The following is a 6,000-nucleotide window of genomic DNA, read 5'->3' on the forward strand; positions in this document are numbered from 1 at the left end:
GGCCCAGCTCCCCTCCCATGTTGTCATCTCGTCGGGGAGTGAGGAGTCTGGGGCCGCGTCCACGGCCGCTGCTGTGAGGGTAGGTCCAAGAGGCGGAGGTCGGAGGTGGACTCCTCGGCAGCAGAAGGGGCATCTGAGACCCCGCAGGGGCCTATGGAGGAAGATGGCACGAGTCATCCAGGTTGGTGGGGGCTTTGGTTGAGGAGGAGGCTGTGGAAGGCCCACCACGGGGTCTGGAGGGGGGATTCCACTGATGCTAGTGGTGCAGTCCAGGGGCAGGGACAAGAGGCAGCACGCCGCGGAGGTGCCTGTGTGTAATCCTGTCCCCGATCCTGTGACTGCATCATCCCGCACCAGCAGGGATGCCTTCGTCCAGACCCGTTCTCAGGGAGGGGATGCGCACACAACAACTGGCCTTCCTCTCCCTGCGGACGTGGCGATTCGGGACCATGTTGAGCCTGTCCTGGCTGGGGTGGCGTTGCGTCAACGTGGCATTCGGGATGACGTGCAGGGTTCTCGTGAGGACACTGCACGTTATTTCGGATGCCTCGTTGACCGCGTCGACCTACTAGGACGGGTCACCAGTGCTAGCTTCCTCCGTGTGCTGGACCTTCTACCGACCCCTTACTCAACTGAACCCCCTATGCACCAGTCGTCCTCCGTGCCATCTTCCTGCCCAAGTATCACCTGGGCACCCTGTGGAGCTGCCCCTGACCCAACTGCCAGGCTGGTGGAGGACACATCGCTTCCACAGTCGGGAGTTGGAGGTCCAGCAGGGGTGGCCACCACAACAAATGGACCCCAGCAGGAAGAGGACATGCAGGCATCAACAGACAGGGCACATGCACGGCAGCAGCAGGCTCCAGGTGGGAGCGATGATGGCTCGGGGCCATCAACATCAAAGGGGCAGGCATCGCCGGAGGGCAGGAGGACCCTGGATTGGGAGTTTCTTCCATGTGGCAGCGGTTGGGCTGGCAAATAGATGTGGAGCGGCGGCGGGCGGAAGAGACACAGCTCACTATGATCAGGGTGGAGAACTCCATGCGCAGGGCGTTGTGGCGGGCTGAGTGCCTCGAGGCAACTCGCAGGGAGTTGGAGGAGGTCATGGCTGAATCCCTGCGAGACCTCGGGGCCGGGGAAGAGGCCCACCTCTGGGACGATGATGCCCTGGCCCAGAACATCAACACTTGCCCGCCGCCTTGGTAAATAGTTCTGTAGGTGTAAGTTTCCTTTCTATTATTTTTTCCTTTGGGGCGCATGGACTATGCCCCGCCTTTTTGTATATAGTTATTTATTAGGTAGGATTTAGGTTAGGTTTCCTTTGGATTGTTGGGCTCATGGACTCTTGGATGTTCATTTGTGAATATTTTTGGACCTGGATTTCATTTTCTTAGACCCATGGTGGAATACTTTTCTTTTTTTAAGCTCTGATTTGTGTTTGATGGACGGACCCATTGGAGCCATGTTACTTTGGATTTTATTGGTTACAGCATTCATTTTTTTTTTTCATTTTTGGACTTCCGGACTTTTTTTTAATTATTGTGTGCTTTTGTTTTATTCATTTGGTTTATTCTTCAATACACTTTATTTCTATACTTTACTTGTGTGGTGATCTCTCATTTGTTTTGTGCATGTCACAATGTAGTTTTTCACAGTCATGTGTCGCCATTGTGTGGGTCTGAGGGACATGTATTCATGGGCATGCTGGTTATTTATTTTCTATCATGACATTGGGAATTCAATGTGGAGTTGATGGAATGCTTGGTTGGGTGTTTGGACTGGGGTGGCGTGGGGTGGGATTTGGGTGGTCATAAGGGCCATGGTTCTGGAGTGTGATGATGTGTCGGGTGGGGGGACATGAGTCGGGGCCTGCTGGCAGGTGCCTATCAATGGTGGGTCGGTGGCTGGGTGGGCAAAATGAGTCGGGCCCTGCTGGCAGGTGCCTGTCAATGGTGGGTGGGTGTGCGCGTGGGGGACATGAGTCGGGGCCTGCTGGCAGGTGCCCGTCAATGGTGGGTGGGTGTACGGGGGACATGAGTCGGGACCTGCTGGCAGGTGCCTGTTAATGGTGGGTGGGGGACATGAGTCTGGGCCTGCTGGCAGGTGCCTGTCAATGGTGGGTGGGTGGGGGACATGAGTCGGGGCCTGCTGGCAGGTGCCCGTCAATGGTGGGTGGGTGTACGGGGGACATGAGTCGGGACCTGCTGGCAGGTGCCTGTCAATGGTGGGTGGGGGACATGAGTCTGGGCCTGCTGGCAGGTGCCCGTCAATGATGGGTGAGTGGATGAGTGGGGACATGAGTCGGGGCCTGCTGGCAGGTGCCCGTCAATGGTGGGTGGGTGGGTGGCTGGGGGACATGAGTCGGGGCCTGCTGGCAGGTGTCCGTCTCGGGTGGGGAACATGAGTCAGGCCCTGCTGGCAGGTGCCCATCAATGATGGGTGGGTGGGAGACAGGATTCGGGGCCTGCTGGCAGGTGCCCGTCAATGGTGGGTGGGGGACATGAGTCCGGCCAGCTGGCAGGAGCCTTACAATGGTGGCTGGGTCTATGGGTGGGGGACATGAATCGGGCCCTCCTCGCAGGTGCCCGTCAACGGTGGGTGGGTGGTTGGTTGGGGAACATGAGTCAGGCCCTGCTGGCAGGTGCCCGTCAATTGTGGGTGGGTGGGGGACATGAGTCGGGGCCTGCTGGCAGGTGCCTGTCAATGGTGGGTGGGTGTGTGGGTTGGGGACATGAGTCGGGGCCTGCTGGCAGATGCCCGTCAATGGTTTGGGGAACATGAGTCGGGCCCTGCTGGCAGGTGCCCATCAATGGTGAATGGGGAACATGAGTCGGGCCCTGCTGGCAGGTGCCCATCAATTGTGTGTGGGGGACATGAGTCGGGGCCTGCTGGCAGGTGCCCGTCAATGGTGGGCGGGTGGGTGTCGGACATGAGTCGGGGCCTGCTGGCAGGTGCCCGTCAATGGTGGGTGGGGACATGAGTCGGGGTTCACAAGTACATGGTGCCCTGTGGGCTGCCTACATGGCATGGTCAGGGGTGTTGGGTAGTCCCCTGTGGTGTGGGCTGCCTACAGGGCATGGTCATGGGTGTAGGGTAGTCCCCTGTGGTGTGAGCTGCCTACAGAGTATGGTCAGGGGTGTAGGGTAGTCCCCTGTGGTGTGGGCTGCCTGCAGGGCATGGGGAGGGGGGAAAGGGCACACCCAGGAGAGCCCACAATGCCAAATCGCATGTAAAACTCCCTGCGCCCCCCTCGAAATACACATACCCCGCTCGCACCCGCAAAATCACGTGTAAAACTCCCCGCGCACCCCCGAAATACATGTACCACGCTCGCGCCAACAAAATTGCGTGTAAAACTCCCCACGCACGAGTGGGGTATGTGTATTCTGAGGGGTGCGCGGAGAGTTTTACACGCAATAGGCCTGGCGCGAGCAGTGTACGTGTATTCTGGGGGGTGCGCTAGGACTTTTACACGCGTTTTCGTAGTTGGGGGGCTGTATGCTGGTCCACTAGCCTTTGCACCATATACTGGATTTGTGCAATGTTTTGGGTACACGGGGCGGGGTTGGGGGCGTAACTGGCGCTGCTGCAGGGTCGCTGCGCCACTCTGCGCCACAGCTGCTTATGGTTGTATAAATCCATGAATACGCTGTGCGCCTAAATGGGTTTTGGCGCACGCGGCTGGCACAGACTGCCGCACGCGCACTCTGTGCGCCAGCCGCGTGCACCACTTGTGCGCCGAATTCTATGAATTACCACCTTTATGTCTTTATTTCATTCATCACCGTGTCAAAATAATAAGCAGCAAGATGTATTTCCATTGATAATTGCTGAAGGGGTCAACGATGATAAATCTGTGCCATCTACATTGGACAAGACACCAGTAGTGAATGAGCAATGATCTATTTGTAAATACCAACCCTAATTGGCACTACTGTTACTATTTAAGAGTACAAGTACATTGCCGACTTTCAGAATGACCTCAAAATGGCCGCCGGCACGTGACGTCGTCATCACGCCGATGACATCATCACGTTACGTGCCGCCGCCATTTTGTATGCATTAAAGCAGTCAGGACAACCAGCAACACGTGTTCACACGAGCGAGGTGCCCTGCTGCTACAAGACTCCATAAGAACAGGTAAGACTCCCCAATTGGGGAGATGAATCTCTAACAGTGGGATACATCATTGGAATAAGCAATAGAATTCTACAAAATTGTACACTTTTTTATTACTTAGATCACTCGTTATGAATCACTACACGATGAACATATCTGTTACCATAAAGCAGCATTGAAAGGTGGAAAAACTTAAGTGGACAAACATTTTTTGGGGGGAATTCCTTCCAAAAGAGAGAATGCATTAATAAGGGCAAGGATTCCAAGAAACACGAGCACAGGTACATTCTGAATTGTTCTGTACTAAGAAAATTGAAAAATGTGTAAGACACATGCTTGATTAGGTTTGCATATTATGTTGGTGGTCATTACAACTTTAATTTTTCTTTTTCTTTAACAACAGTCCCTGAAGAAGGTCTTGAATAGACCGAAATGCATTGGACAATATAATTTTTGCAACAGGCCTAATATGAATTGCAATTGAACAATAAATATAAATATTTTCGTACTAATCAAGTTTGTCAATAATTCTTAAGGAATAAGAATACACGATTGCCCTCATTCCGAGTTTGGAGGTAAGTACCGTCCCTTACGGGCATGGCGCAAACAGCGTGTCCGAGCTGGCAGCAGCCCGCTAAAAGCGCACTATTACGAGTTCACGGGCACAAGCTTTACGCCATGCCGGTAAGGGACCTAGTGCCATGCCGCAAAAGGGCCCAAAAACCCCCCTACCGGCAAGAATCGCACCGTAGACAACACTACCGCCATAGACCAACGCAGCATTAGCGGTGACCGTAAATTGCGGTCACCGTTATCTACGGTCACCGTTAAATTGCGGAACCGGAAATAGCATCATCGCACAGGAACGGAAAGGAGCACAGCAGCCATCTTTAAAAACGCAATCCATTGCCATCCTCACTACACAGGACCCCTGGCACACTGGTGACTGACCGGAAAGTTCCTACAACCTCCCAGGAATGCCCAAAGCACCAAAGAAGGGAGCTGGCCCCCTCCAAAAGGAGCCGTTCAGGCCAGATGAGCTGCAAATGCTCGTAGATACCCTACACGAGCATGCAGGACTGTTTTAGCAGCACCATGCGGAGGGAGGCGGTGCAGAAAAAAAACGAAAATCTGGGCACTAGTATGCCAGAAGGTGAGCGCAATGGGCAACACCCCCCGCACCGTAAAGGATTGCCGCAAAAGGTGGGATGACCTGCGGCTGAGGGTGCGGAGCATCCTTTCTGCGAACAGAAACCAGGCCTTGGAGACCGGAGGAGGACCAAGTTCGCCAATAAAACTCATGGCGTACGAGGAGACATGTGCGGCCCTGATACGGGCCGAATCCATTGAAGGGGTCGGAGAAATGGAGTGCGGCGCCACGTCATCCACTGATGGAGGTGAGTGTCCAAAGTAAATACTGCTAAGGCAAATGTGATAAAGTCACTGCTAACATCTGGCCAAAGAGTCACGCCATGGTCGGCCACACACACACCCCCCCGTAAATCATGCCGAAGCAAGTGAGGCCCAAGCCAGTGCCAGGTGCAAGGCCGTAATGTACATGACACATAACACACACAGTTGCTAATTCCATGAGGCACACAGGGTAGTTGATGTAAACAGTGTGCATGTTAGACAGCACAGTACCTGGCCAACATGAGTGACACCGACATATGCATGCATTTACCACCCATGTATGGAATGACGTGCCGTTCCCTACACAAATGCTGATTACCCACAATTGTCTGAATGTGCTATCGTAGCCATGTATGAATGCTGGCTATCGAAACATCACTCATGCCGTCCCTCTCTTCCACCCCACAGGCAGTGAGCATGACAGTGAGGAGCAGAACAGCAACCGTCCCAGCACATCCAGGGGCCAAG

Source organism: Ambystoma mexicanum, chromosome 2q, assembly GCF_040938575.1.
Source record: "Ambystoma mexicanum isolate Mex_15411 chromosome 2q, UKY_AmexF1_1, whole genome shotgun sequence".
NCBI classification, from domain to species: Eukaryota; Metazoa; Chordata; class Amphibia; order Caudata; family Ambystomatidae; genus Ambystoma; species Ambystoma mexicanum.